Source organism: Canis lupus, chromosome 17 (genome assembly GCF_011100685.1).
Source record: "Canis lupus familiaris isolate Mischka breed German Shepherd chromosome 17, alternate assembly UU_Cfam_GSD_1.0, whole genome shotgun sequence".
Classification (NCBI taxonomy): Eukaryota; Metazoa; Chordata; class Mammalia; order Carnivora; family Canidae; genus Canis; species Canis lupus.
The window spans coordinates 64,791,437-64,804,086 of NC_049238.1; positions in this window are offsets into that span (position 1 = coordinate 64,791,437).

The following is a 12,650-nucleotide window of genomic DNA, read 5'->3' on the forward strand; positions in this document are numbered from 1 at the left end:
GCAGGATGGAAGGCTTGTGTCTCCAAGTACAGAAGAGTGCTTTCTATGGAATATCTTCAACTAGAATGGTGCTAGGTTCTAACTCCACTAAGAACAAAGCTAGTTGGACGCTGGCTTCAAAGCATCCTTATTTCTGAGAGTTGAGCTCATGACAGGACCCTTCTGCCTCCTGACTGCCTGTAGACTTAGCGTATAAGCGTATAAGCATCCTTATGTAGATGCTGGCAGGGGTTGTGTGAAAAGCTTATGGAAGTTGCAGGCCCAGAAGTTTTGTGTATCTGAGTTCAATACAGTGATTTCCTAGTAACATATTCAATTAGAATGGAGCTAGGTTCTAATCCCATTAATGAGAGGCTAGCTGAAATCTGGCTTCAAGGCTTACTTACTTCTGAGGCTTGAGCACATGCCAGGACCCTCCTGCATCCTGACTGTGGGTAGACTTAGCTCTTAACATCCTTAGGTCAGATGTATGACAGAAGTTGAGTGAGAGGCAAGTGGAAGTTTCAGGCTCAGAAGACTTGGGTCTCCATGCTCAGTACAGCGATTTACCAGGAACATCCTCACTTAGAATGGAGCGAGACACTAAGTCCCAAAAATGAGAGGCTAGTTGAAAGCTGGCTTGAAGGCATATTTACCTCTGAGAGTTGAGCATAGGTGCTATCCTTTGTAGTTCCCCACTGCCTGTGAATTTAGTTTCTAACATCCTCATTTTAGATGATTGTCACAAGCTGTGTGAGAGGCAAGAGGGAAGCTGCAGACTGGAAGGCTTGTGTGTCCGAGGTCAGAAGAGCACTTTCCATGGAACATCCTCACCTAGAATTGTGCTAGTTTCTATCTCCAATAAGAATGAAGCTAGGTGAATGCTGACTTCAAGGCCTACTTATTTCTGAGTTTTGAGTAAGTGCCTATCCCTCAAGGTTCCACCCTGCATGTGTACTTAGCTTCAAACTCCCATATGTTACATGCCTGTCAGAATTTGTGAGGCAAGTGGCAAGTTTTAGAAAAAGAAGGTTTGTTTTTCCTACTTCAATACAGCGCTTTCCATTGAAACTTCTCACCTGGAGAAGAGCTACTAGGTAATTCTTATAGGAGTGAGGCTACTTGAAAGCTGGATTCAAGGCATACTTATTTCTGCGAGTTGAGCTCATGACAGGACCCCCCACATCCTAAATGGCATTACCCTTAGCTTCTAACATCTTTTTGTTAGATGCTGTCATAGGTTGTGTGAAAAGCATGTGGGAGTTGCAGGCCCAGAGGTTTTGTGTTACTGAATTCAATACAATGAATTCCTAGTAACATGCTCAATTAGAAAGGAGAGAGGTTCTAACTCCTAATAAATGAGAGGCCAGCTGAAATCTGGCGTCAAGGCATATTTACTTCTGAGAGTTGAGCACACGTGCTATCCCTCACAGTTCCACACTGCCTGTGGTTTTATGTTCTACATCCTCCTTTTAAGTGATTGTCAGAAGCAGCATGAGAGACAAGTGGTAAGATACAGGCCTGGAAGGCTTGTGCATCCAGATCAATACAATAATTTCCTAGTAACATCTTGAATTAGAATGGAGCTAGAATATAAATCCCATAAATGAGATGCTAGCTGAAACATGGCTTCAGGGCATACTTACTTGAGAGTTGAGCCTAGGTTCTGTCCCTCACAGTTCCACACTGCCTGGGGATTCAGTTTCCAACATCCTCATTTAGATGTCTGTCAGATGGTGCATGAGAGGCAAATGGCCAACAGCAGGCCCGGAAGGCTTGTGTCTCTGTTTTCAATACAGCTTTTGCCAAGGAAAATCCTACTGCAGAATTTAATTAGCCACTAACACCATAGGAGTGAGTCTAGGTGTAATCTTGCTCAAGGCATGCTTTTTTTCTGAGAGTTGAGCTTATGGCCTATACTTCCCACATCCTGATTGCCTGTACACTTAGCTTCTAGCATCCTTATGTTCGATGCATGACAGAAGTTGTGTGAGAGGCAAGTGGAAGTTTTAGGCCCAGAAGTCTTGTGTCTTCATGCTCAATACAGCAATTTCCTAGGTACATCCTCACTTGGAATGGAGCTAGATTCTAACTCCCATAAATGAGAGGCTAGTTGAAAGCTGACTTCAAGGCATACTTACTTCTGAGAGTTGAGCTCATGCCACGTACCTCCCACATCCCAAATGCCTGTAGACTTAGCTCTTAACATCATTATGTTCAATGCTAGCAGAAGTTGTGTGAGAAGCATGTGGAAGCTGAAGGCCTGGAAGACTTGTGTATCCGAGTTCAATACAGCGATTTCCTGGGAACATAATCAAATAGAATGTAGCGAGATTCTAACTCTCATATATGAGAGGCTAGTTGAAAGGTGGCTTCAAGACATACTTACTTCTGAGAGTTGACCACACGTGCTGTACCTTGCAGTTCCACACTGCCTGTGGATTTAGATTCTAACATCCCCCATTTAAGTGATTGTAAGAAGCAGTGTGAGAGGCAAGTGGTAACCTGCAGGCCTCTAAGGCTTGTGTCTCCGAGTACAGTACACCACTTTTCATGGAACATCCTCACCTAGAATGGTGCTAGGTTCTAACTCCAATAAGAACAAAGCTAGTTGAAAGCTGGCTTCAAGGCATACTTATCTCTTAGCGTGGAGTAAAGTACCTATACTGCGTGGTTACACACTGCATGTGTAATTAGCTTCAAATACCGTTATGTTACATGCCTGTCAGAATTTGTGTGAGAAGCAAGTGGCAAGTTGTAGAAATAGATGGCTTGTTTTTCCTACTTCAATACAGCACTTTCCGTTGAAACTTCTCACCTGGAGAAGAGCTACATGGGAATTCTGATAGGAGTGAGTCTACTTGAAAGCTGGCTCAAGGCATCCTTCCTCTGAGAGTTGAGTTCATGCCAGGAGCTTTCCATATCCTGATTGTAATCTTAGCTCTAAACATCCTTATATTAGATGCTGGCAGAAGTTGTGTGAGAAGCATATGGAAGTTGCAGGCCCAGAAGTCTTGTGTATCTGAGTACAATACAGCAATTTGCGAGGAAAATGCTCAATTAGAATGGAGCAAGATTCTAACTCCCATAAATGAGAGGCTAGGTGAAATCTGGCCGCAAGGCATATTACCTTCTGAGAGTTGAGCACACGTGTTGTCCCTCATAGTTCCACACTGTCTGTGGATTTAATTTCTGACATCCTCATTTTATGTGATTGACAGAAGCAGAGTGAGAGGGAAGCGGTAACCTGCAGGCCTGGAAGACTTGTGTCTCTGACTACAGTACAGCGCTTTTCATGGAACCTCCTCACCTAGAATGTTCCTGGGTTCTAAGTCCAATCAGCACAAAGCTAGTTGAACACTGATTCAAGACATACTTACTTCTGAGTGTTGAGCTCATAGCCGGACCCTCCCACATCCTGACTGTTGTAGACTTAGCTTCTAACATCCTTTGTTAGATGCTGGGAGAGGTTGTGTGAAAAGCATGTGGAATTTGAGACCCATAAGATTTTTGTATCCGAGTTCAATAGAGCAAATTCCTAGTAACATGCTCCATAATAATAGAGCGAGAGTCTAATTACCATAAATGAGAAGCTAGCTGAAATTTGTCCTCAAGGTATATTTACTTATGAGAGTTGAGTACACATGCTGTCCCTCACAGTTCCACCCTGCCTGGGGATTTACTTTCCAACATCCTCATTTAGATGCCGGTCAGAAGGAGCATGAGAGGCAATTGGCCAGCTGCAGACCCGGAAGGCATGTGTCTCCAAGTTCAATATAGCTTTTGCCAAGGAAAATCCTTCCACAAAATGACGTGAGCCACTAATTCCCATAGGAGCGAATCTAGTTGTAAGCTGGCTTCAAGGCATACCTACTTCTTTTTTTTTTTTTTAATTTTTATTTATTTATGATAGTCGATTTTTATTTATTTATTTATTTATGATAGGTATGCTGGGATCCCGGCATACCTACTTCTGAGAATTGAAATTATGGCATCTACCTCCCACATCTTGATTGCCTGTACACTTCGCTTCTAACATTCTTATGTTCCATGCATTACAGAAGTTTTGTGAGAGGCAAGTGGAATTTTAGGCCCAGAAGACTTGTGTCTCCATGCTCAATAGAGCAGTTTCCTAAGGAACATCCTCACTTACAATGGAGCTAGATTCGAACTTTCCTAAATGAGAGGCTAGTTGAAAGCTGGCTTCAAGGCACCCTTATTTTTGAGACTTGAGCTCATGGCAGGACCCTCCTGCATCCTGAATGCCTGTAGACTTTTAGCTTCCAACATCCTTATGTCAGATGTTAGCAGAGATTGTGTGAAAGGCATGTTGATTTTGCAGGCTGAGAAGTCTTGTGCATCCCAGTTCAAATAGAGATTTCCTAGTAGTCTTCAATTAGAATGTCACTAGGTTCTAAATCCCATAAATGAGAGGGTAGTTGAAATCTGGCTTCAAGGCATACTTACTTCTGAGAGTTGAGCATAGGTGCTGTCCCTCACAGTTCCAGACCGCCTGGGGATTTATTTCCAACATCCATATTTTAGATGCCTGTCAGCAGGAGCATGAGTTGCAAATGGCCAGCTGCAGTCCCAGAAGGCTTGTGTCTCCGAGTTCAATACAGCTTTTCCAAGGATAACCCTACATAGAGCAGAGTTAGTCACACACTCCCATAGGTGCTAGTCTAGTTGTAAGCTGGCATCAATGCATACTTACTTCTGAGAGTTGAGCTTATGGACTGTACCTCTTGCAACTTCTTTGACTGTAGATTTAGCTTCTAACATCCTTTGGTTCGCTGCCTGACAGATGTTGTGTGAGAGGCAAGTGGAATTTGCAGGCCCCGAAGTCTTTTGTATCCAAATACAATACAGCGATTTCCTAGTAACTTCATCTAGTAGAACGGAGTTAGGTTCTAACTCCCGTAAATGAGAGGCTAGTTGAAAGCCTGCTTCAAGACATACTTATTTCTGAGAGTTGAGCTCAAGACAGGACCCTCCCTCATCCTGAATCTCTGTACACTTTTAGCTTCTAACATCCTTAAAGTAGATGCTGGCAGAGGTTGTGTGAAAAGCATATGGAAGTTGCAGGCCCAGAAGTTTTGTGAATCCTAGTTCAATACAGCGAACTCCTAGTAATATGCTCAATTAGAATGGAGTGAGATTCTAACTCCTAATAAATGAGAGGCTAGCTGAAATCTGGCTCCAAGGCATATTTACTTCTGAGAGTTGAGCACATGTGCTGTCCCTCGCAGTTCCACACTGCCTGTGGTTTTAGGTTCTAACATCTTCATTTTAAGTGATTGTCAGAAGCAGTGTGAGAGGCAAGTGGTAAACTGCAGGGCTCGAAGCCTTCTGCATCCCAGGTCAATACAGCGATTTCCTAGTAACATCTTCAATTAGAATGGAGCTAGAATGTAACTCCCATAAATGAGATGCTAGCTGAAACATGGCTTCAGGGCATACTTACTTCTGAGAGTTGAGCCTAGGTTCTGTCCCCACAGTTTCACACTGCCTTTGGATTTAGTTTCCAACATCCTCATTTAGATGCCTGTCAGAAAGAGCATGAGTTGCAAATGCCCTGCTGCAGTCCCTGAAGGCTTGTATCTCTGAGTTCAAGACAGCTTTTGCCAAGGAAAATCCAGCCACAGAATGAGGTTAGTCACTAACACCCATAGGAGCGAGTCCAGTTCTAATCTTGCTCAAGGAATGCTTATTTTTTAGAATGGACTATACTTCCCACACCCTGATTGCCTGTACACTTAGCTTCTAACATCCTTATATTTGACGCATGACAGAAGTTGTGTGAGAGGCAAGTGGAAGTTGCAGGCCCAGAAGACTTATGTTCCATGCTCAAAACTTTAATTTCCTAGGGAAATCTTCACTTAGAAGGAGCTAGAAACTACATCCCATAAATGAGAGACTAGTTGCAAAGTGGCTTCAAGGCATACTTACTTCTGAGAGTTGAGCACACACTTCCTGTGGATTTAGGTAGTAACATCCTCATTGTAGGTGATTTTCAGAAGCAGTGTGAAAGGAAAGTGGTAAACTGCAGGCATGGAAGGCTTGTGTTTCCAAGTACAGTACAGTGCTTTTCATGGAACCTCCTCATTGTTGTGCCAAAGATTGCGAATCTGAGAAACCACCAAGGAGCTGACATTGATGCAAGTACATGAGGTTTATTTACAAGCTCGAGCTTGGGTCCGAGTATATTCCACACAGCAGAGCAGGGGCTTGGACCCCGAAGTGGGTTACAGCTTGGTTTTCTGGGCTGGTCTAAGGGATTTTCAGAAGGGATAGAGGAATTGCAATATGGGGGAAAGGATGGGGGAGTTTCTTAAGATCTGATATGGGATTCTTTGCCAAGGGGATTCTGAGCTCTGTTGTCTTTCTGATATGGGATTCCAGGCTGAGGACATTCTGCAGTTTTTCCTGTAAAGTTCAGCTCTTATTCACAGGGGCCTAAGATGGCTGTACTTGTGCTAATGCTAAACTTCAGGTGGAATGGCCTTAGTTTTCTCAGCCTCCACATTCACCTATAATGGTGCTAGGTTCTTTTTTTTATAATAAATTTATTTTTTATTGGTGTTCAATTTGCCAACATAGAGAATAACACCCAGTGCTCATCCTGTCAAGTGCCGCCCTCAGTGCCCGTCACCCATTCACCCCCACCCCCCACCCTCCTCCCCTACCACCACCCCTAGTTCGTTTCCCAGAGTTAGGAGTCTTCATGTTCTATCTCCCTTTCGGATATTTCCTACCCATTTCTTCTCCCTTCCCCTCTATTTCCTTCCACTATTGTTTATATTGCCCAAATGAATGAGACCATATAATGTGTGTCCTTCTCCGATTCACTTACTTCGCTCAGCATAAGACCCTCCAGTTCCATCCACATCGAAGCAAATGGTGGGAATTTGTCATTTCTAATGGCTGAGGAATATTCCATTGGATACATACACCACATCTTCTTTATCCATTCATCTTTCGATGGACACGAAGCTCCTTCCACAGTTTGGCTATTGTGGACATTGCTGCTAGAAACATCGGGGTACAGGTGTCCCGGCGTTTCATTGCATCTGTGTCTTTGGGGTAAATCCCCAGCAGTGCAATTGCTGGGTCTTAGGGCAGATCTATTTTTAACTCTTTGAGGAACCTCCACACAGTTTCCCAGAGTGGCTGCACCATTTCACGTTCCCACCAACAGCGCAAGAGGGTTCCCTTCTCTCCGCATCCTCCCCAACATTTGTGGTTTCCTGCCTTGTTGATTTGCCCCATTCTCACTGGTGTCAGGCGGGATCTCATTGTGATTTGGATTTGTATTTCCCAGATGGCAAGTGATGCAGAGCATTTTCTCATGTCCTTGTTGGCCATGTCTATGTCTTCCTCTGTGAGATTTCTGTTCATGTCTTTTGCCCATTTCATGGTTGGATTGTTTGTTTCTTTGCTGTTGAGGTGAATGAGTTCTTGATAGACCTTGGAGAATACCCCTTTATCTGATACGTCATTTGCAGATATCTTCTCCCATCCTGTAGGGTGTCTTTTAGTTTTGTTGACGGTAGCCTTTGCTGTGTGAAAGCTTCTTATCTCGGTGAAGTCCCAATAGTTCATTTTTGCTTTTGTTTCTTTTGCCTTCGTGCATGTATCTTGCAAGGTGTTACTGTGGCCGAGTTCCAGAAGGGTGTTGCCTGTGTTCTCCTCTAGGATTTGGATGGACTCTTGTCTCACGTCTGGACCTTTCATCCATGTTGAGTTTTTCTTTGTGTATGGTGCAAGGGAGTGGTGTAGTTTCATTCTTCTGCATGTGGATGTCCACTTTCCCCAGCACCATTTATTGAAGAGACTGTCTTTCTTCCAGCGGGTAGTCTTTCCTGCTTTGTCGAATATTAGTTGACCACAAAGTTGAGGGTACACGCCTGGATTCTCTATTGTGTTCCATTGATCTATGTGTTTGTTTTTGTGCCAGTACTGCACCGTCTTGATGACCACAGCTTTGTAGTCCAACCTGAAATCTGGCATTGCGATGCCCCCAGCTATGGTTTTCTTTGGAATATTCCCCTGGCTATTCGGGGTCTTTTCTGATCCCACACAAATCTTAAAATAATTTGTGTCGACTCTCTGAAGAAAGTCCATGGCATTTTGATAGGGATTGCATGAAACATGTAAATTGCCCTGGGTAACATTGACATTTTCACAATATTCGTTCTTCCAATCCACGAGCATGGAATATTTTTCCACCTCTTTGTGTCTTCCTCAATTCCTTTCAGAAGTGTTCTGTGGTTTTTAGGGTGTCGATCCTTTACCTCCTTGGTTAGGTTTATTCCTTTTCACTTTATGCTTTTGGGTGCCATTGTAAATGGGACTAACTCCTTAATTCTTTCTTCAGTCTCATTGTTAGTGTGTAGAAATGCCACTGACTTCTGCGTTTGATTTTGTGCTTTCCACACTGCCAAATTTCTGTATGAGTTCTAACAATCTTGGGGTGGTGTCCTTTGGTTTTTCTATGTAGAGAGTCATGTCATCAGCGAAGAGGGAGAGTTTGACTTCTTTGCCAATTTGAATGCCTTTAATGTCTTTTTGTTTTCTGATTGCTGAGGCCAGGACTTCTAGTACTATATTGAATAGCAGTGGTGAGAGTGGACATCGCTGTCTTGTTCCTTATCTTAGGGGAAAGGCTCCCAGTGTTTCTCAAATGAGAATATATTTGCTGTGGGCTTTTCTTAGATGGCTTTTAAGATGATGAGAATGTTCCCTCTATTCCTATACTCTGAAGAGTTTTGATCAGGAATGGATGCTGTATTTTGTCAAATGCTTTCTCTGCATCTATTGAGAGGATCATATGATTCTTGTTTTTGCTCTTCATGATCTGATGAATCACATTGATTGTTTTATGAGTGTTGAACCATCCTTGCATCCCGGGGATAAATCCTACTTGGTCATGGTGAATAATCTTCTTAATGTATTGTTGGATCCTATTGGCTAGTATCTTGTTGAGAATTTTTGCCTCCATGTTCATCAGAGATATTGGTCTATCATTCTCCTTTTTGGTGGGGTCTTTGTCTGGTTTTGGAATTAAGGTAGTGCTGGCCTCATAGAACGAGTTTGGCAGTACTCCATCTCTTTCTATCTTTCCAAACAGATTTAGTAGAATAGGTATGGTTTCTTCTTTAAACGTTTGATAGAAATCCCCAGGGTAGCCATCTGGCCCTGGACTCTTGTGTCTTGGGAGGTTTTTGATGACTGCTTCAATTTCCTCCCTGGTGTTCGGCCTGTTCAGTTTTTCTATTTCTTCCAGTTCCAGTTTTGGTATTTTGTGGCTTTCCAGGAATGCGTCCATTTCTTCTAGATTGCCTAATTTATTGGCATATAGTTGTTCATAATATGTTTTTAAAATCGTTTTTATTTCCTTGGTGTTGTTAGTGATCTTTCCTTTCTCATTCATGGTTTTATTGAGTCTTCTCTCTCTTCTTTCTCATTCGGCTGGCTAATGGTCTATCTTATTAATTCGTTCAAACAACCAACTCCTGGTTTTGTTGATCTGTTCCACATTTCTTCTCATCTCGATTTCATTGAGTTCTGCTCGAATCTTTATTAACTCTCTTCTTCTGCTGGGTGTAGAATCTATTTGCTGTTTTTTCTCTAGCTCCTTTAGGTGTAAGGTTGGCTTTTGTATTTGAGTTCTTTCCAGTTTTTGGAGGGATGCTTTTATTGTGATGTATTTTCCCCTCAGGTGTGCTTTTGCTGTATCCCAAAGATTTTGAATGGTTCTATCTTCATTCTCATTAGTTTCCATGAATCTTTTTAATTCTTGTCTAATTTCCTGATTGCACCTTTCATCTCTTAGCAGTTTGGTCCTTTTGCTCCACGTTTTTGAAATCCTTCCAAACGTCTTCTTGTGATTTAGTTCAAATTTCAAGGCATTATGGTCTGAGAATATGCAGTGGATGATCCCAATCTTTTCGTATCGGTTCAGTCCTGATTTGTGACACAGTATGTGGTCTATTCTGGAGAAAGTTCCATGTGGACTTGAGAATAATGTGTATTCAATTGTGTTTGTATGTAAAGTTCTGCAGATATCTGTGAAATCCATCTGGTCCAGTGGATCATTTAAAGCTCTTGTTTCTTTGGATAGTTGTGCTTAGAAGACCTATTGAGTGTAGAAAGTGCTAGATTGAAGTCACCAAGTATAAGTGTATTATTATCTAAGTATTTCTTAACTTTGGTTATTAAGTGATTGATATATTTTGCAGCTCCCACATTCGTGGAATATATATTGAGGATTATTAAGTCCTCTTCTTGGATAGATCCTTTAAGTATGATATAGTGTCCCTCTTCATCTCTCACTACCATCTTCGGGGTAAATTTTAGTTTATCTGATATAGGGAAGGCTACTCCTGCTTTCTTTTGAGGACCATTTGAATGGTAAATGGTTCTCCAACCTTTTATTTTCATGCTGTAGGTGTCCTTCTGTCTAAAATGAGTCTCTTGTAGACAGCAAATAGATGGGTCCTGCTTTTTTATCCAGTCTGAAACCCTGCGCCTTTTGATGGGGTCATTAAGCCCATTCACGTTCAGAGTTACTATTGAAATATAGGAGTTTACTGGTTCATGATACCTATTCAGTCCCTGTTTTTGTGGATTGTTCCATTGGACTTCTTCTTCAAGAGGAAGTTTAAGAGTCCCCCTTAAAATTTCTTGCAGAGCTGGTTTTGTGGTCACATATTCTTTCAGTTTCTGCCTTTCTTGGAAGCTCTTTATCTCTCCTATTCCAAATGAAAGTGTTGCTGGAAAAATATTCTTCACTGCATTTTCTCCTCATTTAGGACCCTGAATATATCCAGCCCTTTCTGGCCTGCCAGGTCTCTACACAGAGAGACCCATAAAAGTTAGACATTTCTTATCTCTTGCTGCTTTAAGGATCTTCTCTTTATCTTTGGAATTTGCAAGCTTCACTATTAAATGTCGAGGTGTGAGTGGTTTTTATTGATTTTAGGGGAGGGGAATCTCTCGATTTCCTGGATCTGAATGCCTGTTTGCCTTCCCAGATTAGGAAAGCTTTCAGGTATGATTTGTTCAAATACATATTCTGGCCCTCTGTCTATTTTCGTGCCCTTGAGAACCCCAATTAATCTTAGATTTTTCTTCCTCAGGCTGTCATTTATTTCCCTTAATCTATTCTCATGATCTTTTAATTCTTTTTCTCTTTTTTCCTCAGTTTCCCTCTTTGCCATCAACTTGTCTTCTATGTCATTCACTCGTTCTTCTACCTCGTTAACCCTCGTTGTTAGGACCTCTAGTTTGGATTCCATCTCATTTAATTGATTTTTAATTTCTGCCTGATTAGATCTAAATTCTGCACTCATGATATCTCTTGAGTCCTTTATTCTTTTTTCTACATCCACCAGTAGCTTTATAATAGTGGTTTTCTGACATTGAATTGTAATCCAAAGTTTGTAACTCTGTGGGAGAGAGGTCTGTTTCTGATTCTTTCTTTTGAGGTGAGGTTTTCCTTGTAGTCATTTTGCTCAGTGCAGAGTGGCCAAAAACAATTTGTATTGGGAAAAGGAGAAAAAGAGAGAAGAGAGAGAAGAAAAGAAAAAGAAAAAAAGAAAAAATAAATTAAAAAAGAGGAAAAAAGAGAAGAAAGAAAAAAGAAAAAGAAAAGGTTGGGGAAAGTAAACAGAAATCAAGAAACAAAAAACAAGGGGGAGTATCTTCTGTTTCTGTACACTGTAAATCCCTCGACTTCCCCTGGAACTCTCCAGTGCTCCTTGGTCAATAATCCATTTTTACGCTGTCCCTCTAGCTGGTCTCCTGGAGGAGGGGCCTGCTGTCCTGATTTTCAGGTGTTAGCACTTGGGGGAGCTGCTCAATCCCCTGCCTGGTGCAGGGCTCAGGGAAAGATGTTTAAGCTTTTTATCCGATGAGGCCACTGTGAGGCTCAGTGGGGGGTTGTTTATCCTGTGAGGCCCCAGAAGTAACAACAGTGACATCGGCCAGCTGTTGAGCCCTGGATTCAGCTCCCACGGTAACTATGGGGCTCTCAGTCTACAGGGGCCTGGATGCTCGGGGGGCGGGCCGCTGATCTGCACAGCTCCGGGCCGCCTGGAGGCTGGAGCATCCTTGCTGTCCTGTGCCCTCCTGGTCTCTGCCTGTCCCGGGGAGAGCGCCAGATCTTGGGCTGTGTCCCCGGCGCCCTGTGCTCCCGGGCTTGTGCTGTTGGAATCGTGCTCCCGGCTGCGCAGCCCCTTCCGCATGAATCCTCTGCCGGAGCTGCTGCTGAGCTGCTCCTGGGGCCTTGTAGCTCCCTACGCATGGAGCCTGCGCCTGAGCCGCCTCTGTGCTGCTCCCGGGTCCGGGTCCGACCCTGCACATGCTGCAGGCCTTTAGGGAGCTCAGCCGCAGGGGTGTGGTGCACTCTCCCCGGGGCGCAGGTGCTCTGTTCGTGTCGAAGGGAGCCTGAGGGCATCCCCGCCCCTCCTGGGATCCTGCTCTAACTCCCTGTGAGCACCTTTCCATCCGGCAAGTTTGGTGAAGCTCCTGCTTCACCAGGACGGGGTGTTTCCTGTCCTGGGGACACTCGCCCCGGCCTTAGCCCGGCTCTTCGAGGGGCCCCTACCCCTTGGATGCCGTTTATTTATCTTTTTTCCCCGTCTTCCTACCTTGATAGAAGCATGAAC